We start from the raw sequence: 15,987 nt of genomic DNA on the forward strand, positions 1-15,987 counted from the left end.
GCCGACCCTCCCGCCAGTGGGTGAAGTTTCTCCTTATTTACTCGATCAAAACCCCTCTTAATTTTGAACACGTGGATTACTTCTACCCTTAACCTTCATTGCTCGAAGCAGAACAATCCCAGGTTCTCGAGTCTCTCCACACAACTAAACCCCATCCCTGGTATCATTCTGGGAAATCTCCTCTCCATCCTCTCCAAGACCTTGACCTCCTTAATAAATTATAGTGCCCAGAATTGGACACAATACTTCAGATGAGGCCTGAACAATGATTTATAAACGTTTAACATAACTTCCTTGCTTTTGTACTCTATTTCTCTATTATTAAGCCAAGGAACTGGATGCTGTTTTAACGGCTTGAACAAATCGTGCTGCCACATTCAAAGATGTTGATGAAAATTACCAGGAACACATTGAGTCAGCTCACTCGGCACAGGCCCGGGACTGAGCCTCGGCTTCTCTTGCTCCGTGGCTCAGTCGCACACCTCGTGAGATCAGCTCACTCAGTACAGGCTGGAGATTGAACATGTGCCCATCCTGCTCTGTGTGGGACTCAGTACCACATCAGTTGAGATCAGCTCACTCAGCACAGGCCGGGATAGCGGAGAGAGACAGAGACACGTGTTGTGATCTGTAACTTTTTATAAACACTTCAGTTTATTTCACTCCGTGTCCAAAACTGTGCGATCTCCCCTGTTGTGTCAGCTTTCAGTGTTTATACAGAGTGTAATGTGTTGAATTGTCTCTTGGATCACACCGGGTGGTAGACGGGGGTCTGTGTGCGGAGGGTTCGGGGGGTGAGCTCTGATTCCCGCCCTCTTCTGGATTGAAAGGAGAAAAGAATGAATGAGAGAGAGAAGCGATGTGGGAGAAGGGATGATGGAAGAATTTGTCCGTGAACCTGATTAAAATGGCCCAAAAACAAGATAATATTGAGATATCATCAGCAGAACATTAATACAAGCTGTAAAACAAAAGCAAAATACTGCAGATGCTGGAAATCTGAAGTAAAAACAGAAAATGCTGGAAATACTCAGCAGGTCAGGCAGCATCTGTGGAGAGAGTTCTGATGAAAGGTCATCGACCTGAAAGGATATTTCTCTCTCCACAGATGCTGCCTGACCTGCTGAGTGTTTCCCGCATTTTCTGTTTTTATTATTAATAAAACCTGAGCTCTGTCGAGCGTTTGTTGGTCGATTCACTGATAAAGCTGGGAATTGAGGGGAAGCTGGTTCATGGCGAACCCCAGCTCTGAATCCCCCCGGCAGAGAGTTCAAGGAATGTTTAATATAAATGAGATTCAACGACAGTATCAGAAAATCTCTCCTTGATGGTCGGTCTCATTCTCCCGAAGTGAGGAATGAGCGGGAGGGGCAATTCCACCCGGGGTTATATTTTATTCCAAGAGGCTGAACCAAAAGATCAGTTTGCAGTGGGGCCGAAATAGCTCAGTTGGGAGAGCGTTAGACTGAAGATCTAAAGGTCCCTGGTTCGATCCCGGGTTTCGGCAGTTTTGGGTTATTTTGTTTCTTCTTCTTTGGGCCGATTCTCGAACATTTATTCACACTGACATTTTTACCCGACACTGAACGGTTGGGGATGGAATAGAGAGACATCAAGGATGTCTGTATTTAGCTTTTATTTCTCTATTTCCTTCTGCCTTTCTCTCTGGTTTTTGTCTCTCTCGGTGCCCGATGAACATTTGATTTGATGCATTTGTCCTAAACTGAAGCCTTTTCCACATCTCAGGGCGGTCAGACACGCTCTGTCTGTCTGTTACTGCTTGTGACCATTAACGGGAACAGGCCGCGAGTTAAACATTTATCAGCAAACCGCCAGAGAGATAACACAGCGGGAATAAAACACATTGCCTCACATTGTTAGACACCGAGTGACACAGATTGTAATGTGTGTCAGTAAACAGACCCGGAAAACAGAGTCCGAGAAAGGAAAGAAATAGAGAGATAGAAAAGAGTCATAAAAAGAAAGAAAACCCTTTCTCCACCCCAACAACAACAACAACTTGCATTTATATCGCGCCTTTAACGGAGTAAAACGTCCCAAGGCGCTTCACAGGAGCGATTATCAAACAAAATGTGACACGGAGCCACATAAGGAGATATTGGGACAGGTGAGGTAGGTTTTAAGTGTATAAGGGAGGAGAGAGAGGTCGAGAGGCGGGGAGGTTTCGGGAGGGAAATCCAGAGCTTTGGGCCCAGTCGGTTGAAGGCACGGCCGCCAATGGTGGAGCGATGAAAATCGTGGATGCGCAAGAGGCCTGAATTGGAGGAGCTCAGAGATCTCGGAGGGTTGTCGGGGTGGAGGAGGTTACAGAGATAGGGAGGGGCGAGGTCATGGAGGGATTTGAACACGAGGATGAGAATTTAAAATTTGAGATGTTGGTGGACTGGGAGCCAATGTCGGTCAGTGAGCAGAGGGGTTCTCCTCCTGAACGGTGGTTTGAATGTTTGTGGGGGGGAGGGGCTGTGATAAATATCTCGATTTAATATAATGATCCCACTTTTCAACTACCCCGAATTATTACAATGCTGACCTGGAACAATCCAGGACATACCGCAAAACAAGACATTAAGATCAATGGTCACTTTAGCAAGGAGTTTAAAAGATTCTTCTAAGAAGGAGAAGGCTCAAGAAATGGACTGTGACCATTTCATGATGGCCGATTTATTTGTGTCCAGGGAGAGGGATGAGACACATGAAATGTTTCACACATTTCAAATCTCCCCGGTCAGACTGGCGATTGTTTATTGATCAGGAAGATGGCTGGTAATAATCTGAGACCCAGTGAAGAGGTGAGAACAGAGCAGCAGGGAATGATCCCAGAACAATAGGAGCCAGCAGCTCACCGTCTAGTACCTGTGTCAGGGACAATACACAACACCTCAGCTCCAGACCAGGAACCGAGAGCTGCTGTTAACGTGGCCCAGCCCTCGCAAACTGCTAGAACTGTGGGATGGAAATCAGACTTTGGGTCTTGGAGGCTGCTTTAGGGGCTCAGTGGCGAATCGAAAGAATGATTTCTATTAAAGAGCAGGGCTCTGCTCCATCACAGACTGATACTGTATCGGACATGGCAGAGTAAAGCTCCCTCGACACTGTGCCATCAAACACTCCGGGGGACAGGTGCATCAAGGGTTCGATCAAGATTAAATCTCACTCTACACAGTCACAGAGGATGTCATTTGTGACTTTGACAAGGGCCGTTTCAGTACTGTGGCAGGAGTGGAAACCTGATTGGAGGGATTCAAACATGGTGTTGTGGGAAAGATGGACATGGATTTGGGAGGCGACAACACTTTGGAGAGGAAAGGGAGGTGGGAGATGGGGTGGTAGTTTGCAAGGATACAGGGGTCAAGGGTGGGTCTTTTATGAAGGAGGGTGATGATGGAAGATTTGATGGGGAGGGGGACAGTACCCGAGGAGAGGAGACCATTAACAATGTCAGCTGACATGGGGCCAGGAAGGGAGGTTGTGTGGTCAGCAGTTTGGTGGGAATAGGGTCGAGGGAGCAGGAGGTGGGTCAAGAGAGCTCAGAGAGGGCATGAGGGGAGGTAGGAGAGAAACTTGGTGGGCGAGGGGAATGGAGGGAGAGCGGCAGAGGCAGCTGAATGAATGGTCTCAATCTTAGTCACATCCCCCATGATTGTCTTTCAATTTATCTTAAATCTTTCTCTTCTGGTTATTAACCCTTCCATCACTGGAAACAATTTCTCCTTCCATACTCTGTCAATCCCTTTCATAATTGTGAATACCTCCTATGAATCGTCCGTTAACTTTCCGGTTGTAGTCTCAGTGCCCTTCCTGCTAATCTGTTTTTCAGTTCCCATATGGTCTAGCGGTGAGGAATCCTGTTTTTCACCCAAGTGGCCCGGGTTCGACTCCCGTTGTGGGGTTAGTGAACTTTTAGTCCCAGCCTCCCAATTTGCCTGCAGTCCGGGCTGTGGCTGCTCCTTCCTCTCTCGCTTCTGTGTCAGCCCCACAATCACACTGAGAAATGAGGCAAACCACAGCTCTGAAAGGGACAGTGCACCAAAAACCCAGTCCCACAAGCTGAAGGGAAGCAAGCAACAATGTCCCGACAGGTCACTCAGCAGCTGGGCAGCAGCTCATGGCCAAGCGTTTGACGACAATCGTCTTATCATTTACTGTAAAACCCGAGTCTGAGTGGAACACGCACAGAACAATCTTGAAACACTCAGCGGGTCGGGCCCCATCTGCGGAGAGAACGGACCAATTGACTGAGAGTCTCAATGATTCGAGGAAAGAGACACGGCCCACTGTGAGAAACAAGGAACTTGCATTTGTATCGCACCTTGCACATCCGCAGGACATCCCAACGCACTTCACTGGAACTTCAGTCACTATCGTTTTATAAGAGAACGTAGCAGCCAAGTTGTGTACAGCAAGATCCCACAAACAGTGATGAGATATTGAGCAGATCGCCTGTTTGTTGGGTGCTGATGGTTGTGGAAAGAATATTGGCCAGGACACCGGGAGAACTCCCTGCTCTTCACAAATTGCCACGGGACATTTAAAACCTCGGAGCAGAAAGAAGGGACCCCCATTAAACACCTCATTCAAAGGACAGCACCTCTCACGATGCAGCTCCCTCTCAGAACGACACAGTCAGTCTGGATCATGTGTCCCAGTCCTGGAACGGGAGATGGAACCCACACCCTTCTAAACACCAGCCTGACTCCCTGGTGTTACTCTCACCCCCGGCTAGTCATGAACCAGACTGTGCCACTCCCAGAGTAACTGATGACCACAGCCTCAGCCCTGGGTCCCGGTCTGCACCATAACCGCAGCCTGTTACCGCTCATAGAAAGTGGCGTGGGATCCCTGAGTTCATTCTGTGATGTGCATTGGGGGAGTGGGACTACATGGATTGATCTTGCATTGAGCCGGTAAGGACTCGATGGGCCAAATGGCCTCCTTCCATGCTGTAAACTTTCTATTTGATTCTATGTGGGTGGAGAGGGATACAAGGAAGTGATCAGAGATGGCCTTATCCATGATTGACACAATCGGGAGTAGAGAGGCCACGTGAGATGGCAAGGTCGAGGGGGTGGCCATGAATATGGGTCGGGGAGTTTCTATGCAGGGAGAGATTAAGGCAAGATAAAGAATCACACAATAGACTTGTTGGCAAAATTGAAGCCCATGGGGTGAAACGGACAATGGCAGCGTGGATACAAATTTGGCTAAGGGGCAGATAACAGAGAGTAGTGGTGAACGGTTGTTTTTCAGATTGGAGGCAAGTATACAGTGGTGTCCCCCAGGGCTCCGTATTATGGCCACTGCTCTTTTTGATATATATTAATGACTGGGACTTGAGAGTACAGGGTATAATTTCAAATTTTGCACATGACACGAAACTCGAAAATGTAATAACCAATGTTGAGGATAGTAACAGACTTCAGGAAGACATAGACAGACTGGTGAAATGGGCAGAAACATGGCAGATGAAATTTAATGCAGAGAATTGTGAAGTGATACATTATGGTAGGAAGAATGATGAGAGACAATATAAACTAAATGGTGCAATTTTAAAGGGAGTGCAGGAATAGAGAGACCTGGGAGTGTAGTTACACAAATCTTTGAAGGTGGCAGGATAAGTTGAGAAGGCTATTAAAAAAAGCAAATGGGGCCCTTGGCTTTATTAATTGAGGCACAGAATAGAAAAGCAAGGAATTGATACTAAACCTTTATAAAACACTGGTTGGGCCTCAGCTGGAGTATTGTGTTCAATTCTGGACACCAAACATTGGGAAGGATGTCAAGGCCTTCGAGAGGGTGCAGAGGAGATTTACTAGAATGGTGCCATGGATGAGGGACTTCAGTTATGTGGAGAGACTGATTAATGTTCCATCTGAACTGCCACATCAAACACTCCCAAGACAGGTACAGCACGGGATATATGCAGAATGAAGCTCCCTCTACACTGTCAAATCAAACATTCCCAGGGCAGGTACAACACGGGTTAGATACACAGTAATGCTTCCTCTACTCTGTGCAGTTTAGATCTCGCCTCAGATTTCAGATAAAAGGTTGCTTTGCTGCACAGTCTGCTGGTGTCTCTCTGTATCTCTGCACCCTGTTACACCGCTCTCCACCTCCATCTGTTTGTGCCTCTCTGTATCTCTGTACTCAGTCACACCGCTCTCTACCTCCCTCTGCAGGTGTCTCTCTGTATCTCTGTACACAGTTACACCGCTCTCTACCTCCCTCTGCTGGTTTCTCTGTGTATCTCTGTACTCAGTTACACCGCTCTCTACCTCCCTCTGCTGGTGTCTCTCTGTATCTCTGTACTCAGTTACACCGCTCTCTACCTCCCTCTGCTGGTGTCTCTCTGTATCTCTGTACTCAGTTACACCGCTCTCCACCTCCCTCTGCAGGTGTCTCTGTGTATCTCTGTACACAGTTGCTCGGATCAGCTGTCGGTCCGCAGATTGATGAGCATCTGCGACCAGTTCGAACTGGCCTCGGGGGCCAGGGTAAATCGTAGCAAGAGCGAGGCCATGTTCTTTGGGAACTGGACCGACCGATGCTTTGTCCCCTTCACCGTCAGGTCGGATTACCTGAAGGTGCTGGGGATCTGGTTCGGGGGGGCCGGGGCGTGCACCAAAAACTGGGAGGAGCGTATCTCCAAGGTTAAGCAGAACCTGGGACTGTGGTATCAACGATCCCTCTCGATCGTGGGCAAGAACCTGGTCATCAGGTGCGAGGTGCTCTCGGTGTTGCTGTACGTGGCGCAGGTCTGGCCCATACCTCGCTCCTGCGCCGCGACAGTCACCCGAGCCATCTTCCACTTTGTCTGGAGATCAAAAATGGACCGTGTCCGCAGGGTCACGATGTACAAATCTCCAGAGAAAGGGGGGAAAGGCGTGCCCAACGTGGCCCTCATCCTGATGGCCACCTTTGTGTGCGGCTGCATCAAGCTGTGCATAGACCCTCAGTACGCAAACACAAAGTGTCACTACGTGCTGAGGTTCTACCTGTCCCCGGTGTTGAGAAGGATGGGCCTGGCCACGCTGCCACGGAACGCTCCGTCCAGTTGGACCGTTCCGCCCCACCTGTCCTTCGTGGAAAGGTTTGTGCAGGAAAACACCTTTGACCACAAGGCGATCAGCAAGTGGTCCGCACGTAACGTCCTCGAGACCCTGCGGGAAAAGGAGATGGTGGATCCTGTCGGTTGGTTCCCCGAGCAGACTGTCAATGTCATTTGGCAGAACGCCTCATCGCCAGAGCTCTCAAACAAGCACCAAGACCTAGCTTGGCTGGTGGTGAGAAGGGCCCTTCCTGTCAGATCCTTCATGCACTCCCGGACTCTCAGCGCCACCGCGCGCTGTCCCAGAGGAGGCTGCGGTGGAGACGAGACCGTCACCCATCTCCTTATGGAATGTGCCTTTGCAAAGAAGGTCTGGAGAGAGATGCAGTGGTATCTGTCCAGGTTCGTCCCGAGCAGTTCCGTAACACAGGTTTCTGTGCTCTACGGGCTGTTCCCGGGGACGCACACTGAGACGGACATCGGCTGCTGCTGGAAGACCATCAACTCGGTGAAAGACGCCCTTTGGTCTGCCCGAAACTTGCTGGTCTTCCAGCACAAGGAGCTGTCCTCGACCGAGTGTTGCAGACTGGCACATTCCAAGGTCCAGGACTACGTGCTGAGGGATGCACTGAGGATGGGTGCGGCCGCCGCAAAGGCCCTGTGGGGAAAGGCAACCGTTTAGAGCCTTCCCGCCATTGTAAACCGAGGGGCTGCAATCAGGGAAAAACCCCCTCGGGCAGAATGTAAAATTCAAATTGCTGTAATGTACCTGTAATGAATCTGAAATGAATCTGTAAGCAATAATCTGTGTTGAGTATGATGCAATGAGACACCCGAGAGTGTCATGAACTGTAATTATGTCCAATGTGTTCATTGAACTGTACTTGACGTAACCTGCAAATTGTATAATCTGTATTGTGTACGTTTGGAAAGTGATATGACAACTGTATTGTATGTACTGCTGCAAATTTTATGAATAAAGTATATTTTTTGAAAAAAAAAGTTACACCGCTCTCTACCTCCCTCTGCTGGTTTCTCTGTGTATCTCTGTACTCAGTCACACCGCTCTCCACCTCCCTCTTCTGTTGTCTCTGTCCCTCTGTGCTCAGTTACACCGCTCTCTACCTCCCTCTGCTGGTGTCTCTCTGTATCTCTGTACTCAGTTACACCGCTCTCTCCCTCCGTCTTCTGGTGTCTCTCTGTATCTCTGTACTCAGTCACACCGCTCTCTACCTCCCTCTGCAGGTGTCTCTCTGTATCTCTGTACACAGTTACACCGCTCTCTACCTCCCTCTGCTGGTTTCTCTGTGTATCTCTGTACTCAGTTACACCGCTCTCTACCTCCCTCTGCTGGTGTCTCTCTGTATCTCTGTACACAGTTACACCGCTCTCTACCTCCCTCTACTGGTTTCTCTCTGTATCTCTGTGCACAGTTACACCGTTCTCTTCCTCCCTCTGCTGGTGTCTCTCTGTATCTCTGTACTCAGTTACACCGCTCTCTTCCTCCTTCTGCTGGTGTCTCTCTGTATCTCTGTACTCAGTCACACCGCTCTCTACCTCCCTCTGCTGGTGTCTCTCTGTATCTCTGTACTCAGTTACACTGCTCTCTACCTCCCTCTGCTGGTGTCTCTCTGTATCTCTGTACTCAGTTACACTGCTCTCTACCTCCCTCTGCTGGTGTCTCTCTGTATCTCTGTACTCAGTTACACCGCTCTCTACCTCCCTCTGCTGGTGTCTCTCTGTATCTCTGTACTCTGTCACACCGCTCTCTACCTCCCTCTGCTGGTGTCTCTCTGTATCTCTGTACTCAGTTGCACCGCTCATTCTGTCCCCGCAGCTCCTCCGGGAGTTCAATGATTTTTAAATGAAGACTTTTTCCTGTGTGACTTCTGAAGTTTTGATCAGTGAAATGTTTGTGAAAGAGACGGATTGTGAGCTTGTAGTGTGGGACAGAAGTGATGTTATTTAAGGGAGAAGCCACAAGATGCTATAAATTGAGTAGTGGTTTCTGTCCTGTGGCGGTAATCACGTTTGCCTCCCACGCGAGCGATTCCCGGGCGGGAACCTATTTTGGGAATTCGCTCCATGTGAATCTCCAGAGTGAGTTTCTTCTCCTGTGAAATGGGGGCGATAATTGGGATTTTGGAGACGAGATGATGGAAGAAAGTGCCCACGAAGCTGATTAAATGAGGCCAAACACAAGATAATATTAAGATGTCATCAGCTGAACATTAACATAACCTGAGCTCCGACATCTGGTCTGGTCCCATTCCCCCAGAGTGAGGAATGAGCGGGAGGGGAAATTCCACCCGGTTTTTATTTTCCTCCAAGGAGATGTCACAAAGTTCAATTTACAGTGGAGCCGAAAAAGTTGAGTTTGTAGAGCGTGAGATTGAAGATCTAAAGGTCTCTGGGTTTGATTCTGTGTTCGGCAATTTTTGTTGCTTGGTTCTCATTCTTTGAGTCGATTCTCGCATTTATTTGCACTGAAATTTTAACCGGCACAGAAAAGTTGGGGAAGAAATAGACAGGCATCAAGAATGGGAAATATTGGTAGTGTCTTTATTGAGCTTTTATTTCTCTATTCTCTTCTGCCTTTTTCTCTGGCATTTGTCTCTCGGTGCCGGGAGACCATTTGATTTGAGGCATTTGTCCTAAACTGATGTCTTTTCCACATCTCGGGGCGGTCAGACCCGCTCTGTCTGTTACTACTTGTGACCATTGACGGGAACAGACGCGAGTTAAACGTTTACCAGCAAACCGACAAAGAGATAACACAACGGGAATCAAACTCATTGGGCATGATTTTATCGAGGGGGGGGGGGTCATGGGAGGCGGTCAGGGGTCATGGGAGCTGGTCAGGGGTCATGGGTTGGACAGTCATCGGTGCGAGGACTCAGTCATCGGGGGCTGGGTTCGGGGGTCATCGCGGGGGTCGGAGATCATGGGGTTTGTCCCTCGTGCAGGGGTGTCGGAGATTTGGAGGGGGTCGGCCGATCGCCTGTATGGGATCGCGGCAGGTTGGCTTGTTGGGCCTGCGGAAAGCATTCCTGCTCCTCCGGGCCCACAAGCTGTGCTATAAAGGCATTTACCTGCTGTTTCGGGCCTTCCCGTCTCCTCTCATGTGGTGTGAAGGAGAAGGCCCAGGAATCCCGGCCCCCACGAGCTAAAAATAAAAAAGCTGTGAAAATGGAGGCCCGCATCCGAGCAACATAAACACACACACAGACAGAGACACACAAACATACACACACCAATAACCTGAAAGTAACACAGGACGACCTGACAAACAGTGGAAGCAGCATGCTGTGGATCGAGCTAAGCGATCCCACAAACAAGGATCAGATCAAATCTCTGCAGTCCTGCCACACCCAGTTGTGAATGATGGTGGATAATTAAACAACTAACGGGAAGAGGCTCCATGAACATCCCCATCCTCAATGATGGTAAAGCCCAGCCAGAAGTGCCGAGTGGATGATCCACCTTGGCCTCCTCCCGAAATCCCCACCATCACAAAAGCCAGTCGAACATCGAGGTGAAGAGTGATGCAGAAAGCAGATTATAAAACCGCTGGAATATCAGTGAAATTAAATTGAGAAACTCTGAATCAGTTGCACTGCACATTCCACATCCAACATTGGAGATAAATACTTTTGAAAACGTTGAATCGCCGCGTTGAGAAATTGAACCACGTTCTCCCGCGTAAGAAGCAGGGACACTCACCACTACACTAACGAGGAACTGCTCCATTGAATGTACACTCACCCCAGATGGTGTTAGACATGCTTCATGTGTCACTGCATTTCTTTTAACTATTTATTTGATGACAGTTTGTTTAATTTTCCACGGGCCACTCTTGAAAGAATCTTTTAAATTTCCATCTCTTTGTTAGTCAATAACTGACTCTGTCTTTCTTTCGTTCTTTCTTTCTCTCTTATCCTGGTGAGTTGCCCCGCCTCAGTCCGGGGTTTAATTCCCCGACGGGGAGGTAGCATTTATAAGACGCCAACTTTTAATTTTATGTCTTCGCCGAGCTTCTTCCCAAACAAAAACTACAGAGCAAAAAAACAGGTGATTGCCACTTTCAGAATATTATTGTACGGAGACTATTTGAGGACTGGATGCAGAGCAATTGTGATTTTCACGAACTGGTGGTTCAGGTGACAGATTCGAAATTCATTCATTTCCCCCGCGCAGGTTCAAATCTGACAGACTTCAGATCCAGTCATTCATCAACCTGTTTCATCTCTGCGTTTCAAAATTCAACAAGTATCTTCTAGAATTAATAATTCTTAAGTGAATTAAAATTCCACAGCATTGAGTAACCCCGACTTTTATGCTCATTTTAATTGATCTGCAAGATTTCACGAAATCTCCGACAGAAATAGAACAAAAGTCAGCCAAATTATCCATATTCTGACTCTCAGTATTTCTGAGTCAATCCATGTGCATGTGTGTCTGTCTGTCTGTCTGTGTATGTGCCTCATATTTTCTATATTTTCCTGAGAAGATCTGTCTCTTTCTGTCTCACTCTCTCCCGCGTTACCCACATCATGATCCAACATGAGATGGAAAAGTGGTCGGTAATTCTTCTTTCAACAGTGGTTCGTGGAAAGTTAAACAAACTGTCATCAAATGAACAGTTCAAACAGATTCACTGAAACGTGAAGCATCTGTGGTGAATATACGGCAACTGTCTGCACCAATTCCTCGTTAGTATAGTGGTGAGTATCCCCGCCTGTCACGCTGGAGACCGGGGTTCAATTCCCTGACGAGGAGGTTATTGCTGCTTTCGAAGCTTCACTTTCATTTATCTGCAATATTGGATGTTGAAAATACAATGAAAAACTGACTCGGCCTTTCCCACTTCCACAAATTGATTTCACAGCGATTTTAAAAATCTGCCCCCTGCCTCACGCTTCAGCTCGATGTGAGAACCACAATGATGGGCAAGAAATAAAACGCAGAATCGCGCTGTCACCAGCCCGAAACAGGCGCAGACATGAAAGATCTCACATACAGCAATGAAAATGATGCATGTTTAAGTGAATCTATTTTAACTACTTCTTTGATGACAATTTGTTTAACTTTTCACATGCCACTGTTGAAAGAAGTCTTACTTTCTATCTCTTTATTAGTCAAGGTCCAGAGAAAAATTATGTGAGGAGCAGGGAAAAAGTGACAGATAGAAAGGAAGAGAGAGACACTCAGAAACGCATATAACAAGTGAGACAGACATAGTCATATTCACACATACACAAACACACACATTCCTCGCTACATAAACACTTACACACAGACATATACACACACCAATAACCTGAAAGTAACACAGGACTACTTGACAAACAGTGGAAGCAGCATGCTGTCGATAGAGCTTAGCGATCCCACAAACAACGGATCAGATCAAAGCTCTGCAGTCCTGCCACACCCATTTGTGAATGATGGTGGATAATTAAACAACTCACGGGAAGAGGCTCTATGAATATCCCCATCCTCAATGATGGTAAAGCCCAGCACGTGAGTGCAAAGTTTTCGAAACCGTCTTCAGCCAGAAGTGCCGAGTGGATGATCCATCTCGGCCTCCTCCCGAAATCCCCACCATCACAGAAGCCAGTCGAACATCGAGATGACGAGTGACGCTGAGAGCAGATTTTAAAACCGCTGGAATATCAGTGAAATTAAATCGGGGAAAGTGGGAAACTCCGAGTCAGTTTTTCACTGTATATTCCGCATCCAATATTGGAGATAAAAGCTTTTGAAGGCGGCGAAAGTTTATTCTCCTCGTCGGGGAATTGAACCCCGGTCTCCCGCGTGACAGGCGGGGATACTCATCACGATACTAACGAGGAGCTGCGACATTGATCGTGCACTCATCCCAGATGGTGTTAGACATGCTTCATGTATCAGTGCATTTCTTTTAACTATTTATTTGATGACAGTTTGTTTCATTTTCCACGGGCCACTCTTGAAAGAACCTTTTACATTTCCTTCTCTTTGTTAGACAACGAACAACTGACTCTGTCTTTCTTTCGTTCTTTCTTTCTCTCTTATCGTGGTGAGTTGCCCCGCCTTAGTCCGGGGTTTAATTCCCCGACGGGGAGGAAGCATTTATCAGACGCCAACTTTTAATTTTATGTCTTCGCCGAGCTTCTTCCTGAACAAAAACTGCAGAGCAAAAAAACAGGTGATTGTCACTTTCAGAATATTATTGTACGGAGACTATTTGAGGACTGGATGCAGAGCAATTGTGATTTTTACTAACTGGTGATTAAGGTGACAGATTCGAAATTCATTCATTTCCCCCGCGCAGGTTCAAATCTGACAGACTTCAGATCCCGTCATTCATCAACCCGTTTCATCTCTGCGTTTCAAAATTCAACAAGTTCCTTGTCGAATTAATAATTCTTAAGTGAATTGAAATTCCACGATGTTGAACATCGCGAGTTTTATGCTCATTTTAATTGATCTGCAAGATTTCACGAAATCTCCGACAGAAATCGAACAAAAATCAGCCAAATTATTCATGTTCTGTATCTCTGTATTTCTGAGTCACTCCATGTGTATGTGTGTCTGTTTCTGTGTGTCTGTGTCTGTTTGTCTGTGTATGTGCCTCATCGTTTCTATGTTTTCCTGCGTCGGTCTCTGTCTCTCTCTCTCTGAACAGAGTGAGACAGAAAACTGCTCACTATTCCAGGATCATCCTGGAATCCAAAGATATCCTCTGTATCTCTTCTCAACCACAAACCGTCTTCTTGCATCCCCTGCCTCTTCCACCCTCACCAAAAAAATTGCGAGGAGCTCCTGGACTATTCTGTCACAAAGATTGAGACCATCCGTTCAGCTGCCGCTCCGGTGGAAAGCTCTCCACTGGATCGGCATACCGAGCACAAAAGAAGATGGAGTGGTTGTTGGAGGCCAATCATCTCAGCCCCAGGACATTGCTGCTGGAGTTCCTCAGGGCAGTGTCTTTGGCCCAACCATCTTCAGCTGCTTCATCAATGACCTTTCCCCCATCATAAGGTCAGAAATGGGGATCTTTGCTGACGATTGCGCAGTGTTCAGTTCCATTCGCAACCCCACAGATAAGATGCAGTCAGTGCCCACATGCAGCAAGACCTGGACAACATCCAGGCTTGGGCTGATAAGTGGCAAGTAACATTCACGCCAGACAATTGCCAGGCAATGACAATCTCCAACAATAGAGAGTCTAACCACCTCCCCTTGACATCCAATGGCATTACCATCGCCGAATCCCCCACCATCAACATCCTGGGGGTCACCATTGACCAGAAACTTAACTGGACCAGCCATATAAATACTGTGGCTACAAGAGTAGGCCAGAAGCTGGGTATCCTGTGGTGAGTGACCCACCTCTGGACTCCCCAAAGCCTTTCCACCATCTGCGAGGCACAAGTAAGGAGTGTGATGGAATACTCTCCACTTGCCTGGATGAGTGCAGCTCCAACAACATTCAAGAATCTCGACACCATCCAGGACAAAGTAGCCCACTTGATTGGCATCCCATCCACCACCCGAAACATTCACTCCCTTCACCACCGGCGCACCGTGGCTGCAGTGTGTACCATCCACAGGATGCACTGCAGCAACTCGCCAAGGCTTCTTCGACAGCACCTACCAAACCCGCAACCTCTAACAGCTAGAAGGACAAGGGCAGCAGGCACATGGGAACAACACCATCTGCACGTTCCCCTCCAATTCACACACCATCCCGACTTGGAAAAAAAATCACCCTTCCTTCAGCGTTGCTCAGTCAAAATCCTGGAACTCCCTACCTAACAGCACATTGGGAAAACCTTCACCACACGGACTGCAACGGTTCAAGAAGGCCGCTCACCAACACCTTCTCAAGGGCAATTAGGGATGGGCAATAAATGGTGGCCTTGCCAACGACGCCCACATCCCATGAACGATTGAAATAATACAATAATGGCGCGGGTGGGATACAAAACAATGCTGGCAAAGCTCAATAGATTCGCAGTCCGTGCCCGTAACCACTCGGCCACCTTGTCGCATGAACAGTGCAAAGAAAGCCCTTTTATTTTGTTCCTTCAAGTCTTGGACTGAAAGGTCAGAGTGAGAAAGCCGCTTTTCAATCACCAGTTCCCAGATTCTGAAAGCAGCAGTGGTGATATGGTAGTGTGGCTGAGCGGTTGAAGGCGCTGGATTTCGGTCCCAGTCTTTGTCGGGGCGTGGGTTCGAATCCCACCGCTGCTCCAATTTGAGGTGCTGGTTGTTTTGGCCTCATCGCTCAGAATCCTTCTTTTCGAAGCAGCGCCATTGCTGTTGTTCGGGCACAACTGCCACACCTGATGTCCCTCGTCGTGATTGTTTTGTGGTTAATATTCTGCGTTGTGGTCGCAGGAACCTCCGTGCGAATCCGAGTCTCCACAGAATGTCATTTACCGATTTTCTCCTTTGCCACATATGCTAAGAGAATGCAGCAAGAAATCAATCTTTAGCACAAGAAATAATATTATTTTGGTGAAACCTTTTAATTCCGTCAAATCCCAGCACTCTCACATGCCTGTACTTGATGTTCCACAATTCAAACTCGCCTCTTCTCCTCCCTTTTTCTTCCTTCAAAGGTCAATTGGCCGCCTTTACTTTCCTCCCTCTATTTCATGGACACTTTCCTGCTCCATTGCCGACTCTAACATTCACTCTCACGATCTCACGCCTTTCAGTTTGTTCTGCTCCGACCGCTGTTTCTATTGGGCACATGTCCCATTCACACCAATGTTCATTTGTGCCTTGAAACCAGTCGATACATTTCGATCTGCGTGACCGCTCGACAGACAAACACGACGAAAGCAGGGCTGGTCTCTGGAAAGACAGCCGCCCGAATGTTCACAAAATTTACTTGGGGAATCTTGTGATCCAGGGGATGGTAACTG

The 15,987-nt window shown here is 47.7% G+C and overlaps 1 protein-coding gene and 1 non-coding gene across 2 annotated transcripts in view; one reads left to right on the top strand and one right to left on the bottom strand.

The window, feature by feature from the left end:
• Positions 1-15,987, bottom strand: part of LOC137302345 (zona pellucida sperm-binding protein 3-like) — a 1,023,493-nt gene that overhangs the window by 590,038 nt on the left and 417,468 nt on the right. The gene's annotated exons all lie outside the window — the stretch shown is intronic.
• Positions 1,435-1,507, top strand: trnaf-gaa (transfer RNA phenylalanine (anticodon GAA)). The gene has a single exon. It is a non-coding gene; the product is annotated as a tRNA-Phe (tRNA).

The sequence above is a fragment of the Heptranchias perlo genome, chromosome 35, assembly GCF_035084215.1.
Source record: "Heptranchias perlo isolate sHepPer1 chromosome 35, sHepPer1.hap1, whole genome shotgun sequence".
NCBI lineage: Eukaryota > Metazoa > Chordata > Chondrichthyes > Hexanchiformes > Hexanchidae > Heptranchias > Heptranchias perlo.